This window comes from Neopelma chrysocephalum, unplaced genomic scaffold (assembly GCF_003984885.1).
Source record: "Neopelma chrysocephalum unplaced genomic scaffold, ASM398488v2 Primary Assembly neopelma1_96710, whole genome shotgun sequence".
Lineage (NCBI taxonomy): Eukaryota > Metazoa > Chordata > Aves > Passeriformes > Pipridae > Neopelma > Neopelma chrysocephalum.
The window spans coordinates 854,090-873,163 of NW_020925354.1; the positions used below are offsets into that span (position 1 = coordinate 854,090).

General features: G+C 40.1%; 1 long non-coding RNA gene across 1 annotated transcript; it reads left to right on the top strand.

Annotated features, from left to right (window-relative positions):
- The first annotated feature begins 8,586 nt into the window (after positions 1 to 8,586).
- LOC113981697 lies at positions 8,587 to 12,884 on the top strand. The gene is made up of 3 exons (XR_003538502.1): positions 8,587 to 8,759; positions 8,875 to 8,928; positions 12,646 to 12,884. It is a non-coding gene; the product is annotated as an uncharacterized LOC113981697 (long non-coding RNA).
- The last annotated feature ends 6,190 nt before the right edge of the window (positions 12,885 to 19,074 follow it).

A 19,074-nucleotide genomic window follows, 5' to 3' on the forward strand; every position in this document is an offset into this window, starting at 1 on the left:
AGGCTCTGTAGAGATCTTTATTTAAACAGGTTACATGAAAAACTGCAGGCAATTTAAAAGCTGTGTAACTAAAATAGAATTCTGTCCAAAGACAAGATAAACTCAAGGTACACAGAAACAATTAAAAAAAAAAAGGAAGGAAACATCTGTTATTGGTAATTTCTGAACTACTTCATGTCTGAATATTGCTTTTACATAACCCAGTTGAGAATAAAATGAGTACAGGATGCTTTCCTCTCATGAATGTTTATCAGTTAGATGTAGGAGGCGTGTCCAAAGGTACAGGGGGACATACCGGGGCAGGGAAGCCCAAGGGAGCATGCACCTAAATAGACAACCCCATTGGTTCTAAGGTCACATGGTATTAGGGGATAAAAGGGAGCACGAGGTTTAAATAAAGCCTCTTTGATTCCACCTTATCGGAGAGCAGACTGCTTATCTTTATCATATAAAGACCTACACACTACAGTTAGAATTATTTCCCTGAAGGGTTTTCATCTATCTCTAATGCTTGTTCCTGCCTGCCATTAAAACTGATGAAAGTTAAAGAAGACAAGTGTAAGAGAAAGATGATGACAGGGATGTATACAATCCAAACCACACCAAACAGAGGTCTAGTCTTTAGGCCTTAAATGTTGCTGAACCACATTATTCTGACAGCTGAATTCGGGTATATAATTGGAATAAGGAACAAAGTCAAACATAAAGCAGAAGTAATATCACAGAGCAGGCACCATCTACAATTGTGGAGTATATTGTATGTTATTTTCAACCATGAGCTAGCACAGCCATAAAGAAAATTTTGGCCAAGAACTCAATTGCTATAGTTGTACCAAACTTATATTCCGGCAGTAATTTCCCAGCACTCTCATTTCAAAGCTGGTTTGTGCAGTGAAACACTTTTGCATATTAGCTACACACCAGAGAACCTCTGTTTTTATTCCCTAGTGCCTGAGAGTCAAATCCTCTTCAGATACACTATTCATTTTGTGAAAAGTGAGTCTTTGTGAAACTAATTGAGTTTTCAGATTTAGTTGTAGAGGAATGTTATCATGGGCAGTGCCTGGAAAGAATTTTAGGCAACAGAATAGGATGTTACATGAATTGCTTCTTGCATCAGGGGAATAACACAGCCATGAGGACATTTAAAATTTAAGAATTGTGAGAAAGATATAAGATATATTAAGTAATTGATCCACTGTGGTGGCATCTCTTTTCAAGGTTCACAGTAGTCTTTATCATATACATTCTTCTTCCAGGAAATTTTTGCCAAAATTTTTAAATTACCAAAACTTTAAGTCTTCTTTCCAGAAAATTTGATCTGCGTCTCAATGACAGTCAACAAAACTTCACTTCCTGCAGCCAAACTACAGACTTCTTATGACATAGGAACCTTTTCCAAGTCTAACTGTTTCACATATCTAACAAAAGACTAAGAAAATGTTTACTGGTACAGTTTTACATATCAGTTTACCTTAGAAGGTGAAATAGTACAGAAAAGGTGCAGATTTGCAGGGCTAGGTTGCACTACAACAGAATTACGTAGCCCTTTGCCAGTGTAAATTGCCGGTGTTTTTGTACTAAGAGCTAAGGAACTATAAACTTCTTCCAGGTACTTTTTTCCTTCTAGGAGAAGTATTTCCTAGTTAAAGCATGCAAAGATTTTATGGGACACCAAGCGACTAAAGCTGAGCTTCTGCAAGATGTCTTATCTGATCCATCATCTCCCCTTACCTGAAGACTCAGTAACAAATCTTTTATTTGCATGATGCGTAACTGTTCCCTCCTGTTTTAAACTTTCCTTTACAGAGTATGAAGGGAACCTTGTCACACAACTTTATACTTCATTATTTTCTGTGTTGTAGGTTTGGAGGGCGGATCACAGAAATACACTCTACTTCTCTGGCAAAAAGAAGTTGTCCTGGTTTATTTCTTGAATATCTTTCAAAGAAAAGTAAGATGCATTTTATATCAGTGTAAATGTCATGGGCTTGGATATACACAAGACTATATCTATCTAAAAATAATCCTGTTTTGAATTGTTATAGTTTACTTGTGAAACCTAAATGAAGGAGCTAATTTCAACTAATTTGCCTTGACATTTGAGTAGTAAATAACATCCTTCTATCTTTAATTTCAGAAAGTTATTTCAATGTGCCAGTTAGGTAATTCTTGTACTTATTTTGTGCTGTCATCACCAGATATTTATCTGTACACTTTGGTATAATTAAAAAAAACAAAAGACAGAAAAGGAAAGAAATTATTCTGAACAGAGACTGACTTGAAAACAGACAGGGGTGTTTGTTGCCTTTTTAACTGAGAAGAGGATGAACTGAAGGGCATATTCTAACCACTCCAGAAAGGTTGTAACACCATAAATTTTATTATTCTTTTGTGGTCAAGGTGCCCTCTCAAAGAGGTGGATGTAGCCTGTAGACTATATTGTGCTTATTGTTTTTCTGGCATTCAAATCTACCTATAGAAGTTCCTGTAGGTCTTTAAAGTATATTCTTTAATCTGTCAGATAACAAACTATTATTTCTTCCTTTTTGTAATTATTTTTTCTCCTCCAAGTGTCGTAGTTGTGAGCAAGGACCCCTTTTTGTCCTGCAAATAGAAGAAAGAGGACAGAATTATTGTGGATGCAGTTATTTTATTGAGTAGACAGCTATGGCACAATGTTCTGCCCAGGGTGCCAGCAGTCATGTCCTACTGAGGAGTACCTCCCTATTCCAGCCCTATTTAAGCCTGATGATTATTGTTCTTGACAAAACCGGAGGGTCTTGTCCCCATCTTAGCCTTTGTACCATCTCCACAAATTACCCCTATCAACAATTTTTGTGCAATTTAAAGGGCTTCCTATTACACCAAGTGATGATACAACCTCTGTTGAAAGCAGGCTGTTGCCATTTCTTGGGAAAATAAGTAATGTATATTCAATTTGCCAGAATGAGTGCCAGAGATTGTCCATGTACATTCATTCTTCTCCCACCAACAGTCAGTTAACAGAGTACCTTCTGGACAGCCTTTTGGTCATAAGTGTCTGCATCTGGCATAAAAGCTGAGTGTGAAAATTTTTCAGTTTGCTTTGCAGAGGACCACTTTTGATTCTTTCTTTGTGCCTGGTGGTCTCTTACAGCAAAGTAGTTTCTGAAGTGGATGACTGCTGTGTTTTCATAGAGGAATCCTGAGTGAGGAGATTATGAAGTAACATGGCATTGTTTAGATAAAAAAGCTGACTGGGAAAATTCTGCTTCAGGCAGGTTCAGATAAGATAAGAGCACCTGTTATGTATAGTTAGAATTTTAATTAGGAAACTCCACTGAGGCTGTCAGGCTCTCTGATTATGTCAGTGACAGGCTTCCTATCAACATGAGGGCAAGCCAGTCTGCCTGTACATGAATGTATTGCCTTGAGTACTGAAGGGACATCCCAAAAAAGGTGTTTCAGGCCTCTTAGGCTGTTTTCTGTGCTGCACTACTCATGATATTTGTCCCTTATATCCAGACCAGTAAGTCTGGTTTGTCTTGAGTAGCTGAATAAGTGGTTTGTGAGAGCTGAATCTGAAGGGCTAAAGCACATGTCCTACTTTGGAAGAACCTTCTTCAGTTATGCTGCACAAAATGTTGTGGATGCTGAAGGATTACAGTGATTAAAGAGAAGTCCAGACAAATTGATGGGAAAGTGCTCAAGAAATTCTGGTATTGGGTTTATGTGACAAAGTTTTGGTAGTGGGGGGGCTACCGTGGTGATTTCTCTGTAACTGGGGAAAGAATTATACATACTAGCCCTCTTCTTATGTTCTTTGCGAGCTTGTGATTTTTGACAGTATCCTGGCAGAGCCAGGATACAAGGCCACATGGATACTGTGGGCATTTTTGTGTTCTTACAGCACTTGCACTCATCTCACCCTCTTCTCCCAGGCAACTAGCAACTGGATGAGCAAAAATGGCCTCAAGCTGGGCTAGGGGAGGTCCAGGATGGACATTAGAAAGAATTTCTTCATGGAAAGGGTTGTTAGACATTGGGACAGACTGACCTGGGGAGGTGGTGGAGTTACCATCCCTGGAGGTGTTCAAGTAACTGCTCATGTCAATGAATGCCATGATCTAGTTGACAAGGTGGTGACTGGTCAAAGGTTTGACTTGGTAATCTCAGATGTCTTTTCCAACGTAACTGGTTCTATGATTCTGTGAGAATTTATAACTTAATAGGTGTGATGGAGTCTTCTATCTTATATAGCATCCAAAACTCTAGCATAGAGACAAGTTATCTTTAAGCAGTGCTGTCCACAAGTCAGCTACTTTCTATCTCACTAGTAAACAGTGCATAAAATCAGAGTGCTTGGGAAAAAATAATTTTTCTTATGAAAAGACAGGGTTAACATGGATTGTAATGCTAGCAATAGGCAAACAACATTCTACAGTACACTGTCACTTCATCTGGCACAAGGAGTAATCCTTGTATTTTGAGGTTTTTGTAGAAACCTTTTTGTTAAAGCTGACTCCTGCAAAGAGTGAAATTATGTTGATGGGGCAAGATGCACACAAATCTCCTGCTCTTCTGAGCGTTCTGACCTCCGATCCTGAGTATCGATAAATACCCTCTCAGTGGGCCTGTTCAATATTTGTGGTATCCAGAGAATCACAGACAGAAAAAACTCAACTGTGGGTGGTTATTCCAAATGGATTCGTATTCCTGTAAATTTCAGTGTTCATTGCATGGAACCAAGAGCATGTGTTTTTCCATGCTGATTATTCTGTTTGTTTGGGAGTTTTTTACATAAATAGGTTTAAAAAACCCACTGAGTGTTTTTTTACACTTTGTGGTTGAAGAATGTGTTGGTTTTGGCTAGGGTAGAGTCAACTTTCTTCACAGAATCACCGAATCAACTAGGTTGGAAAACACCTCTGAGATCATCAATCCAACCTCTGACCTAACACCACCTTGCCTACTAAACCATGGCACTAAATGCCACATCCAGTCTCTTCTTAGATACCTCCAGGGACAGTGAATCCACCACTTCCCTGGGCAGCCCATTCCAATGTCTGATCACTCTCTGTAAAGAACTTCTTCCTAATATCCAACCTAAACCTCCCCTGGCACAGCTTAAGCCTGTGCCCTCTTGTCCTACTGCTGGTTGCCTGGGAGAAGAGACTGATGCCCACCCGGCTACAACCTCCTTTCAGGGAGTTGTAGAGAGTGATGAGGTCTCCCCTGAGCCTCCTCTTCTCCAGGCTAAACAACCCCAGCTTCCTCAGCCTCTCCCCAGAAGACCTGTGCTCAAGTCCCTTCACCAGCCTCATTGTTTTTCTTTGGACCTGCTCCAGCCCCTCAATATCCTTCCTGAAGTGAGGGGCCCAGAACTGGACATAGCACTCGAGGTGTGGCCTCACCAGTGCTGAGTACAGAGGCAGAATCACTTCTCTGATTCTGCTGGCCACACTGTTCCTGATCCAGGCCAGGATGCCATTGGCCTTCTTGGCCACAAGAAGGCCACACATTCCAAGTGCTTGGCCCTAGCAGCCCAGTGGAGGGGCCCCCCATTTGCCATCTGGGTGCTCAAAAGAACCAGAGCCACTGATCACACAGGGCCCTCTCTTCCCTCTAAGGTCCCCACCAAACACACTCTGCACCCACTCACTCCTACCAGCCTTGTGAGCATCGATTGCTACTGTACTTTACAGTGGCTAGTATCTGGCTGTGTTTTGGATTTGTGCTGGAAACAGTGTTGAGATGTTTCTGTTAACACTGAGCAGTGTTTACACAGAGGCAAGGTCTTTTCCTCTTTTCATACTCCTACAATGGTGATAAGACTGGAGATACCTGGAAAGATGTGAGGAGACATAGCTGGCACAGCTGACTCCAACTGACCAAAGAGATATCCCTGACCGTATTGTATCATGCTCAGTATATAAAGTGAGGGGAAGAAGCAGGAAGCAGGGGGACACTTTTGGAATGATGGCGTTTGTCTTCCCAAGTAACTGATATGCACAATGGAGCCCTGCTTTCCTGGGGATGGCTGAACAAGAGAAGTGGTGAATGAGTTTGTTGTTTTGCTTCATTTTCATGCACACCTTTTGCTTTCTCTATTAAACTGTTTTTATCCCAACTCATGAGTTTTCTAGCTTTTACCATTTTCATTCTCCTCCCAGTCCTGCTGGTGGGGGAGAGAGCAAGCAGCTGTGTTGTGCTCTGTTGCCAACTGAAAAGTTGTTCAATTGCTGACAAATGGAAACTTGCAAACTTATGTGATCCTTCAATTAGTAAGATTTTCAACCAGTAATAAAATTTAATAAGTATCTCTCATTCTTATGCAAATAAATCTGCATTTTGTTAAATGGACAGTTTCAGCTGATGGAATTCTTTGAGAGTTACTGTATATAACTGGACACTCTGAGATAAACAGAACAGTATGAAAAGGAGTATGGTTGCAGATAGTTTGTGTCCTCAGAGAATGACTCTAATTTGGTCCTCAAAATACTATTCTCCCTGGCTGGATTTGTGTTGTATGGCTCACAGGATGTCTGCTGTTCACATTCCCAGTGACAACATGCCCTCTGTCCAGCAGCTGGCAGAACCCTGCTCTATGTCGCATTGAACTTCTTAGTTGATGATGCTTTCCACATCCTCCTCTGAGCCATGGACCAATCCAGCAACACAAGGGGAAAGAACAACTAAACCACTGCTGTTTGGTCAACTTCTTCCCTGCACTCTCCTGTGTTTCCCATTATGTAAAAGAATAACTTTGTGCTGCAGAAACCTCAGATGATGGCATCCTATTTGTGTGGCCACTGCATGGAGTGACTCATACAAAGTAAATGAATTGTTGCCATCTTAGCTGTCCTAGGACTTTAAGGTATGGGGACACAGGTTTAAATACTACTGCTGCTCCCTAGGAGGCATTTGGTTAGTATTAGCTACTAAGGCTGGTGCTGTGGTTTGACTGACCCAGGGAGAGACTGGGGATAGAAGAAGACAGACTCTGTGGTTCTCCTTGCCTTGCACGCCACAGCTCTCGGTGAGAGTAATATGCAGTTATAAGCCAAGACTAATCTGGGGATAAGTCCTTTGACCTTTGTAGGTTGTGCTACTGTACACAGACCTATTACAGGTAGGTAGTGTATATATGTTCTAGGTAATTACATGGTCTTATGGGGTTATGCAAATACCTATGAGAGTATCAAACCTAATGACACCCTCCTATTCAAGCTAGTCTTGTTATCTCATATTATAGGACTGTGGCATGGAAAGACTGCGTAGCCAGCACAGTCAGTATGTACAAGGGCAGGCAGTAGAACTGGTTACTCAAGCTTAATGCTACCTTAATTCTACCTTCTGTCGTCCTTTCTATTTATCTGTCTTTTTATGTGGCTACATCCCAGTGCTCTACCTTATTTTCTATGATTGATTACCTTGCACAGTAGCTCAAGCAGGCATAAAATCTTGCAATCGTGTGTGCCATGACATTGAATTTCTTATTCCATCTTTATAGGAAAAATTTGAAACCGAAATCTGCAGCCCTCAGTAAAGAAACCATGATCAGACACACCAATCTTAAGCTTAAACTTGCTGCATCTACAATGTATTTTAATTCAAAATTGTCTACTCAAGAAGATTTTATTTTAAGGACTACAAATATATGCCATTCTGCTGAAAAATCATTGCTTCAGTGGGAAATAGAAAGCCCACAAATATATGCTGGGCTTCTCAGCATGACCTAGGTGTGGCTCACAGCCATCTGTGTTTACAGTAAGAGATCGCCCACATGCATTAGTCTGTAAACAGTACCAGAGCTCCAAAGTTTTCTTTTTTTCTCTTTTACTCTCCATATATTGCAGTCTCAGGGTGCCTCCATATAGATGTAACTGTCTGCAAAGATACTTTTTTTTTCTGCAGTCTAGCAGTTCTCTGAACTAGTGCTTTGAAGATGCCTTTGTATTACTGGTAGATGAAAAGATTGCTAGTTTGTTTTCTTATTACAAATCCTTCCTGGTCCTCTAGCAGTGGTTGCATATTCAGACAGCCAGTAGATACTCAAGACCCAGTCAAAATGTACACAAGAAAAAGTCATACCCATTAATTTCCCCAGTGTGTGAGGGGTGCTGGGGGCACCTCCATTTGGCATTTGGGAACTCTATTTTTCTCCATGTCAGCTGATTTCAGACTGTCAGCAGTCTTGTTATCTCAGCAGTCTTTCTTATCAGTGCTAGTGTCAGGAAGAACCACAAAATTTTGCAACTCCATTATGCTTCTGCTAGACTACATATATATTTGTGAATGTGATTATGCAAAAAGTCTTAAACCCCAAGATTTCCCATAGATGTCATTGACAAAGGACGAAATTCGGATCAAATTAGGTCTCAGTATTTTTTACAAGATGTTATTAAAGAGTGCACTCACATTTCAGGTATCAAACAAGAACACATTTTTGGAACGTGTAAAGCACAGCTGTTCTTACCATTTTATGACCTCCATGACAAGGAAATTCTCATGTGCTTATCTGTGTTCATAAAAGACATGTTGCCCACATCTAACAGAGGTAAATTTGCTCAACAGGGAAGGAAGTTCCACGGTTGCCACAAAGATGAAGACATTCCAGCATATGGTTGCATCATAGAATTGATGGCCACATGCAGCTTCTGAAGCGTTCTTGGGATTGTCCTGCATTCCTGTTCACTGCAAAACCACTGCCACTGCCAGAGGGAGAGAACATGAATTGTTGCTGCCATGGAAGAAGCCAAGACATTTGGTGAGAGGTAGTCTGAACAAAAAACATCTCTGTGACAAGTGTTTGCAAATGCATGCTGTGCATGCTGGAGTGGGGGGCATCTCACTGATTGCTGTCAGCCTCTTTCTCCTTTTTTTCTGAAGTCCTGGGGAGTCTGTTGCCTGCCTGACACATGCTTTTGTGACTTGCTTGAACTGGTAAGTAAAATGTAACTGTTCTGCTTAAGCTTAACTATTTCTTGTCCCCTGAGTTTACTGAGAATAAAGCATTATGAACCTAATGAAATATGAGAACCACTTAGACATTAACTGAAATGCTTGGTTAAATAAATCAAATATGCCAAAAATTTTGGGCAGATAAAAGGGCATATGAGAGACAGATAGATAAACAGACAGGATAGATACAGACCTGTCAGCCTGACCTTAGTGCTCAGCAAGGTTATGAAGCAGATCATCTTGAGTGCGACCACATGGGACATACACGGGGTCAGCATGGGTTTAGGAAATGCAGGTCCTGTCTGACCAACCTGACCTTCTTTTATGATCAAGTGACCCACCTGGTGAATGGGGGGACGGCTGTGGATGTGGTCTATCTGGACTTCAGCAAAGCTTCTGACACTGTCTGCCATAGCATTCTCCTGAAAAAGCTGCAGCCCACAGCTTGAAGAGGGGCACTCTCTGCTGGGTTAGGAACTGGCTGGAGGGCCGGGCCCAGAGAGTGGTGGTGAATGGGTGCTGCATCCAGTTGGTGGCTGGTCACTAGTGGTATCCCCCAGGGATCAGTGTTGGGCCTAGTCCTGTTTAATATCTTTATTGATGATCTGGATGAGGGGACTGAGTCTATCATTAGCAAATTTGCAGATGACACCAAGTTGGAGGGGACTGTCGATCAGCTGGAAGGCAGGAGGGCTCTGCAGAGGGACCTGGACAGACTGGAGAGTTGGGCTGATTCCAACAGGATGAGGTTCAGCAAGGCCAAGTGCCGGGTCCCGCACTTTGGCCACAACAACCCCATGCAGCGCTACAGGGTGGGGAAAGAGTGGCTGGAAAGCTGCCCATCAGCAGAGGACTGGGGGTGCTGGTCAACAGCTGGCTGAGCATGGGCCAGCAGTGTGCCCAGGTGGCCAAGAAGGCCACTGGCATTGTGGCTTGTGTCAGAAACAGTGTGGCCAGCAGGACCAGGGAAGTGATTCTTTGCCTGTCCTTGACACTGCTGTGTCAAGCTCTAGGCTGCACCTAGAGGGCTGTGTCCACTTCTGGGCCACTCAGTTCAGAAAAACATTGAGGTGCTGGAGCAGGTCCAGAGAAGGGCAACAAAACTGGTGAAGAGTCTGGAGAACAAGTCCTATGAAGAGCAGCTGAAGGAGCTGGGGTTGTTTAGCCTGGAGAAAAGGAGGCTCAGTGGTAACCTTATCATTCTCTACAATTACCTGAAAGGAGGTTGTAGCCAGGTGGGGGTCAGTCTTTTCTCCCAGGTGACCAGCAGTAGGACAAGAGGATAGAGTCTTAAGCTGCACCAGGGGAGGTTTAGGTTAGACATTAGGAAGAAATTCTTCCCAGAAAGGGTGATTAGACAGTGGAATGGGCTGCCCAAGGAGGTGGTGGAGTCACTGTCCCTAGAGGTGTCTAAGGAAATACTGGATGTGGCACTTCATGCCATGGTCTAGTTGGCATGGTGGTGTTCAGTCATAGATCAGACTGAATGATCTGAGAGATCTTTTCTAACATAATTGATTCTGTGATTCTGTGCTTCTGTGTGATTCTGTGATAGACAGACAGGATAGAGAGAAGGACACATCAGATACATTAATATAAGCAAATCATCGCAAGAAATCTCTGACGATTTACAATATTTTAGGAAACAATAACTTGTACCATGCAGAATGAGAAGTTTCTTCTCCTACTGGCCTTCACCAGAAAATTGCCTTGCAGTTTCAACAACTGAGAGTATCTGTATGGGGAGGCCTGTGTAATAACTAACTAACAGTATGCATTCATATCTCATGGTATCTTGTCCATGCACCCACATTCTGAGAATGAGTCGGCACATAACTGGAGTTGAAAAGGTCCAATCTAGCTTAGTCACATGATGCTGAAGTGTTTCTCTGAGTGAGCACACTGAAGACAATACTGAATTTTAAAAATCTGAAAGTAACATCAGGATTTTTAAAAGTGAGAAATGAGACTGGAGCAGCTCATACAAAGCTGGAAAGTATTCTAAACTTTACCTTCTAAATGAAATAAAAATGTTCCTTAGTTAAAAACTAATTTTGAAAGCATTTTTAGTTAATCAATAGAGAAACTAGAAACAGGCAAAATATTATCTTGTCTATTCACAAGTTACATTCCACTGCAACACAGAAAATCAAATGTGATATGTCCTCTTAGAAAATTTCCTTGTTCAATAAAAATAGTTTTGTGATTTTGTATGGAAACTATAAATACTATGAAAAGCCTGAGCTGTTTCTTTATTAGTATAAGCCTTAATTTTCTTACAAAGAACCTGTTCTTTGCATAACTGACAGGAATGCCAAATCACCTTGTCCCCAAAAGGATCTCTTATCTTGGTATGACTTGGACAAGAACACAGTAATATATTTCTTTTGGGGGGATGTGCTGGTTTAAAAGTTAACCAGCAGGGGAAATGAACTCAACTCAAAAGAGAGATTATAAGTCAGAATAACAATTTATTAAAATAATACAATAAGTACAATTATACAGACAGACAATTGGTTTTAACCCGCAAAACCCAAATGTATAACCCAGCACCCTGGGGCATGAACAAAAGTGGTGTTCCTTGGCCCCTCCCCAAGTCCAAAGTAAAGGGAGAGGGGAAAAACCTGCTGGTGGGAGAGCTGTTGCAGTCTGGTCAAAAAGTGGTGATTGCAGTCCAGTCGAGGGTGGTGGTCTCAGTCTGGTTGAGAGCGGTGGTCTGCAGTCTTCCTCTGGGTCCCACGAGTGGTAAAAAGGTTCTGAAACTCCCAGTTTATATATTCTCCAGTTCAGGTGGGAGTACTCAGTCCTTCCCTCAGAGCAGGGAATTCCATAAAAGGGTATGAGGATGCTCAGTCCTTTCCTCAGAGCGGGGAATTCCATAAAAGTGTATGAGGACAGGAACATCTTCCTATCTCGCAGGCCTCTACTGATAACAGTTTCTGGGAAATGGCATGGAAGGCCATAGAATACACAGTTTTGGGCTACACCCATCCAGTGATGAATTGGTCCCAGCCATTCTAACTAGGACAGGGGAGCAGAATACCTCTGTGCCCTAGCCCATCTATTTCTCAGAAGAAAGCTTCTCCTCACATCTTTCTGTAAATCAAACTTGAGGCACTCGGAAAACATTTTCTTTATAGCTTGTATACAGTCTATTAATCCCTGACTACATGCTCTTCAACATTTGTTATTTTACTTGTGCATAAACAGAAATTTTCTTTTGGTTATTTGTGGCTAGTAATGGAAATGATCATTCAGGAAATATCTACACTTTATTTGATGTTATGACATCTCCCGTATTTGTGCCACAGAGTGCTGAGGACTTTAATCAAATCAGAATTACTTGAGAGAATTTATCTTCCTTGCAAACAGAAGCATACATGTGAAGTCCATCTATCTAGGAGAAATTTTAATGGTTTTATGGTTTTCCAAATCAAAGCAAATGTATACCCATAGTACACTGATTTCCCCATCAGGGTCTGCCTGTGGCCTATACTCAGCATACAGCTAAAACAAATATTTTCACGAAGAGCATAGCTGCAGGAGCACTTTCTACAAGATATATTAGCTCATTTCTCTCGGAAACCCAAAATGAGCTACAAAAAGACTGTGAATTCAGTAGATGCTTTTTCTGCATAGTCCTCCACAAATGCACTTATCCTCAGATCCTTTTGTGAAGTATTTATCTTTGTTTCTCAGTTCTTTCAGATCATCTGCCAAATCATTGAACAAGTGAACTGCTACAAAATACTATGTGAATGCTTTAATACAGAATGGGTATTTTCAACTCTAATGGAGAAACACTGGAAAACTACTGCATGGAAGCATGTTAGTTTAGGCACAGTATCATACTAACATGCTTACTGGGCTTTTGATTAGAGTTAGATCAGATACAATCAGCACAAAATGTGGACAAGGCAAGCTTGGGTTTATCTGTAACTGTCCATACTCTAAATCTGTTTATTAAATTTTAACTAACAAAGTAAATAATAACATTTTAAAGAAATCTGTTATCTAAGTCTTTCACTTTTAGGACTTCTTAAATAACAGGTGGCTTGAATGAACTAATTAAATAATGGATGTAGGTAAAATTCAAAGTAAAATCAAGAAACAGAGTATTTGAAACCTAGAGTTCTTGCACTTCAGTTATTAACAAATACTGCTCACTCTAATAAATATTAGTAGCAGAATACAACATCTCACATTATTCTTAACATATGTCACTCTCTCCATTGACTAATGCAGAATTTTAGAGCCAGAAGTTATATTCAAGTGTCAAGAGCTCTTACTAATATACTGGCCAAATGCCATGATGTACTGAACAAGGTTTATGTTTTCAGATGAGACGCCTTAGGCTTTTCTCAGCTAAATCTGTGCATTTAGCTGCAAAGCATAGACAGTTCCTAGCCAATCTACAGCAAAATCTCATCACTGAACAGAGGGACATAGACCTGCCTTACAGTAGGATCTTCTGAACACGGCAGCCTTCAAGACAAGAAGAAGGAATCACATGTTTTTTTGTAGGTCTTTGTTTTTTAGAAAGTAGCTTTAACATGGATAATACATCAATTAAGAGGAGTCAAAATACAAGTACGTAAATAAATAAATCAATAAAAGTATTTTCCAACAGAGTGAAGGGAAGGCATTTGGGTACAATTTAGCAATTATAAAACGCTGTCTTATCATTAAGTTATAGGATCCTCACTCAGAGAGGAGTGAGGATCCATTTTTTTTGTGGGAACAAGAATATTGATTTGTATATGTGACATTTTGAGTTTGGTTTCAGGGATATTTTTTTTTGGTGGGGGGAAAGGAAGGGATTGCACGCTGTCATTTTTATTCCCTGATGACTTCGACACATAGCAACCATCTGTTCAGCTAGTTCAATCCCAAACATGTTTTCAGAGCAATGAAACAATAACAAAATGAATAGACAAAAAATGTAACATATTTTCTGGCAAACCTATCTTTGAAAACTTTTGTTACTAAGAACATTTCTGTAAGGTGAAGTTACAGATTTTACCTTTGCTTTTCTGGTACAAATAATACCGTTTGTAATGAAAAAGCACATGGAAAGGATTCAGCTACATAAATAATATAATTTCAAGGGTGCTGTTAGCTCTAGTTATTAGAGGATTTACAGGAAAACTGCTTTATTTCTTGAAGCTAATAAAAGTATCAAATTACAAAAACCAGTTTAGACTGTTAATAGGAGTAAAGATTTCCAAAGGAAAAAAGAGCAAATTAAAAATTAACCCAGGTGCAGCAATGCAATAACGTCCTTACAGGTTTATTTAACAGTATTGCTTCTGCAGGAAGAGGTGTTCAGTCATTTACAATATGGCATGCAAACACCAAGCTTCATGTTAATATGAGAGGTAGCGATGGCACATCAATGTATTTTGCTTTCTAAACCAATACCATAACTTAGTGTGGCTTTTTATATCTTAAAAAAATTGAGAGTTGAATGAGAACAGTCGCAGGGGTAATTTCTGATCTTTATTACTCTATAACTCTCTGAAACATGCTCCTTGACTAGAGGCTGGGAAAAAGAACATCAAAATACTTCCAATGAGATGAAATGTGATGAAAGACAGGAAGAAGTTTAAAGATAAGACTGGGAGAAGTACAGAGAATTTCTTGCTAAAATAGCAGGGAACTGCTTGGCTGTAAAGGTGAGAAGGGAAGAAAACTGGAGAGAGATGAGACATCACCATCCTAAGGTAAGTAACTGTTCCATCTGCTGTAGGACACAAAAGGATTAATCATCTGGCCTGATGCAAGGAGTTATAGGGGAGACCTCTTCAGCACCTATTAGAAAACTCTTGGTTGGATAAACGAGCAGAGGGTGAGATAAACAGAAAAGAAAACAAACACACAAAAGCAAAGGGAACTTCTTCTTTGAGAGGAGAAAGGGGAATGGGCTGGAATGGAATGGAATATCAGAGAGTGGGAGTGGAGTAGAATGGGATATGAATGTTGAGAAGAGAGAATGTTGACCAGTAAAGGTAGGAGGAGAAGGAGTGTAGGTAATGTGAAACCTACTTGCACTTTCAAATGTAGTGAAATAGCAGATATGTCTTTGGCTTAGTTGTCAAATACTCACAGAAAACAGGGTGACTTTTAAGCCTCCTAAAAGACAATAAATGCTGTGGTGTTTTGTTGTTGGGGTTTTTTGTTTGCACGTTTTTTGTTTATTGGTGTTCTTTACTCTGCACGGCTTACCAATTTCCTCATGTATCATCCTACTGAGTCTAACCCGATACTCTGATGTTTTGCTTAGAGGTCTGTACTTACATAGTGTATTAGATGTCCTTAAGGCATGTATCTAGTGCAATATAAGCAGCCTGCTCTAACCTTGAGCCTAGTTGTGTGTTCAGCAGTGGGTGGATCAGGTATTCTGTGATTTACCTTATATTACACTCTTGTGAAAAGTTATGCATTGGCTGTGGATAAATCCAGTTTAAATGGTGTGAGGCTAAGAATAGCTTGTCTCCAGGAAACATGTGCCATGTAAGTGTTAGGGTGTATGCCGGTTTCTAGGCCTAAAAGATTTAACGAGTCATTCTGAGTGGCATCTTTCAGGGTTTTCCCTTAAGGAAATTATAAGGGGATACACAAAATAATCTAAATATAGCCCATAGGTTAGAGGTGGCACCTGTAGAAGAGTTGGTAGAAACTATTATGCAAATAATGCCTGTGTAGACACATTGGTAAAAGAACTAGAGGATGCCTGAAAATTAACTGAGTTAATTGCATTATGTTTTCACTGAGGATCACTTATACAACCTGGCTTAGATATACAGGAACAAGTCACATGGTAATTGAGGTAAACCTCTGTACCGTGTCCAAAGTTCATTGATGTCCTTTCCCTGGCTTTGTGAAAGAGGCAGGGATTCCCTGAGTAGAGGAGGCTTTCTTATGTATCTTGTTCAAGACCCTGTTTATGCTGAAAAGTCTGGTAACTGCCTCATTACCTTCTCCTAATCTTAGGCTTTTGTATGTCTTTCCACCACTGCAATATTTGCTTCATGCTAGTATGGTGAGTGAAGGGAAATATGTCTGACTGAAAGAAGTGGCTCTGCTTCAAGATGGCTGCCACTTCCAAATATGGAAACATGATCTTGGAGTTTGAAACTACTGTGGCTCTCTAAAAGAGTGCCTAGCAGAATGTGAGAGTCTAAATATTCAAATACAATTACTGCATAGATATATTTGTCAAAGAAGTAACACCTATGTTCTTCACTTCCAAATAAAGTTCTTGAGAGGTCTAACAAACAGGATTTAGATGAAGCAGCTTATTGAGGGTACAACACTTTCACTCCTAACTATAACAACCCAGTACTTCAAGCTTTACTTGATATCCGTATCTGTAGTCTCTGAAGAACATTAATACTCTAGGCTGTAGTACTGCCTTCATGCATGCCGAGAGGTATCCTTGACAGCCTTTCTTTTAGGTCTTTCATAAGAAATGTATGTTGGTGTGCTTGTTTCAGTTTCTTGGTTCAGCCCTTTTCGCCCTTTTGTTGGGACCCAAGACAGAGCATGTATTTTGTGGACACTGACTTTCCTTATTTTAGCGGCTTCAATTGTTGTATTTACTTGACTAGGTGGGCTGCATTGTGGCTTGCTACACTCTCCTTATAGTTGGATGTGGGAAAATGGGTGCTCGGACTGAGAGTAAATATATCTTCTAGAGTCTAAGGTAGAACCTGAAACTTGTTGCGGGAATGGATAGTGGCAAAGGACTGTGCACATGCACATGTGTTTGTGTGTGTGCAGGAACTGAAATAATCTTAAAGTCTATCTTAGCTTCCTCATGCAACTACAGGTATGCATCAATGCACTCATATGTGTTTTAACTTTAAAGAGATTACTGCTGTTGCTATAGTAATGTCTGAAATATTGTTTTTGAGCCACAGACTAGCTCAGCTTCTGTGAAGAAGCAATATTTTGATACTGGTCCCTGTCAGAAAGAGGTGTTGCTTCATCTCCACTGGCAAAATAAATGCTGGCTAAAAAACCTAATTGCCTAGAGGTTATAGCATGGCAGATATAATCCAAAAGGAAATACACTCTCAGCAATTTTTCTCTCTTGGCTGTTACATCTTGCTTTTGTTACAGGTTTTTTATGAACTAGTATCTCTGACAAGTTCCTGCAAGTTTTTGTTTGTTTGCTTAGCTGGCTTCTAATAAGAAATTTCATTCTCTTGATCTTGAAAGGTATTCCTCAACTATGGTGATTCTGACTCTCTCAGCAAATATTTTACAGGGTATTGTTGTAGTTAGAGTCATATACAATTTGTACAGCTCAGAGTACTCATCGTTCTAATACGTGGTTTATGGAACAGTATTTCCCGGAACTAGGCGGGACTTGGTTTCTGTCCTGCTCACTTGCCCTACCTCCACTGGGGAATCTGCTAATTGTTTAATGAGTGTTATCTACAGTTCTTCCATTTGTGTGAGTCTGAGACAGGGTAACTCTACTGGAAAGGAGCTGCAGGACTGTTAACGCAATTGCCTAGGCTTATTTTACAGACAGCCTATTCTCAAGGACAATTTTCTAATCCTCAAGAAAACTGTATCAGTACCAAATGTTTATACTGAGGTTGATTTTATTCTTCTGTATTATCTGATGATGAGGGGGAGAATAGCCCCTCATTCTTGTAAGATCTGTCTTTGATTACAGAATCTCAAAAAAAAAATATTTTTCCAAATTGTCCCATGAATTCTTATAATAAGGCAAATTCACAATGAATAGCTATACTGCAGAAAGATATACTAGAAGAGTTATCAAGTATCCAAGTAGTGTTAACACAGCAGCAAGCAGGTGATGGCTCTGAAGATGGGGGGAAATGTAGGCAGGTTTTTCCTGTGTGGGAATTCTATACAGCTTTTCCAGACAGAGAACACACTCTCAAGGTCTTGCCTCCTCAGATCTCAGCAAAATCTTTTCAACACATTCACTGGAATGTTCCCTGAATGCTCTTTGAAAGATTAGTAATCAGCTCATAATCTTCCTAATTCTTGCTGCAAAGACACCTACAGTCAAATGGATAGAAACTAGAATTGGCTGAGAACTGCTGCAGGCTTTTCTTCTCAGAGGATTAAGACCTATTAGTTCTTGTACATATTCCATCAGAAGTGGTATGTTTGGTTTTGTTTAGTTTTTTACACACAGAAAACTGTAAAAGGAATTTACAAGGATTTTTTTTCTTTAATGCTTAAATTTCAAGTGAGAAGGGGAAGAATGATTAAACTTGACTAAAGCCAACTAGAGTGTGGCTTTGAGATGTCCTTTTTGACTATTATTACAATGACTTCAATGGGAGTATACACTGTGGCAGCTTGTAAAAGACCAAGCAAAACTCAGTAATGGCTCTACCATTCACAGGGCTTGTATTCGGACTTCAGTAGCAATTATCATGCCTTAGCTATCTTGGTAAGCAGTGATTTGATGTAGTTATCTTTCCCATGATTATTTTAGTATGCATCTTTGTTCTGACTAGAGAAAGGTCATTGATAGATACAGCCTTAAATCTGCACAAAAGAGTATAAATGAGCTAAAGGACTTGCTGGAGAGGAAAGAATACAATAATATAAATTAAGCCTATAAAGAGCTAATTTTGACAAAGTGTTGATCTAGACATTAATCTTGAACTTGATGAGCATGTTGACTGAACCTCTGACATGTGCAGCTATGTCTTCCACACTTAGAATGACTACTCATGACTGCAAACTGCGCATTAGTGTGATTTCCCCAACCTAACTCTGAAAGTGTTGATGCTATAGTCCATTAACAGTTTCTACAAGAACATAAGGGATTGTGCTAAGTTTTTATACTCTGTAGCTAGAACTGGCAGTGCATAACTGCTTATGTGTGTGGCTTCTACTGAACACCATAACTGGTACTCATCTTTAAGGGCCATCTTCCTAGAACTTGGAGACCTTATGTGTTAGTTATCCTACTGATATACTATGTATCCCGTAGTATTCTGTTAAATAATACTGGTTAAAAACTGGTTTTGAAATGGAGGTAGTATGGTGGTCTAAATTAAAGGATATCTCAAAGGGATTGCCTTTGGAGTTGAAAAATAGAAAGGGAAGAATGTCTTCAACAGAGGACGA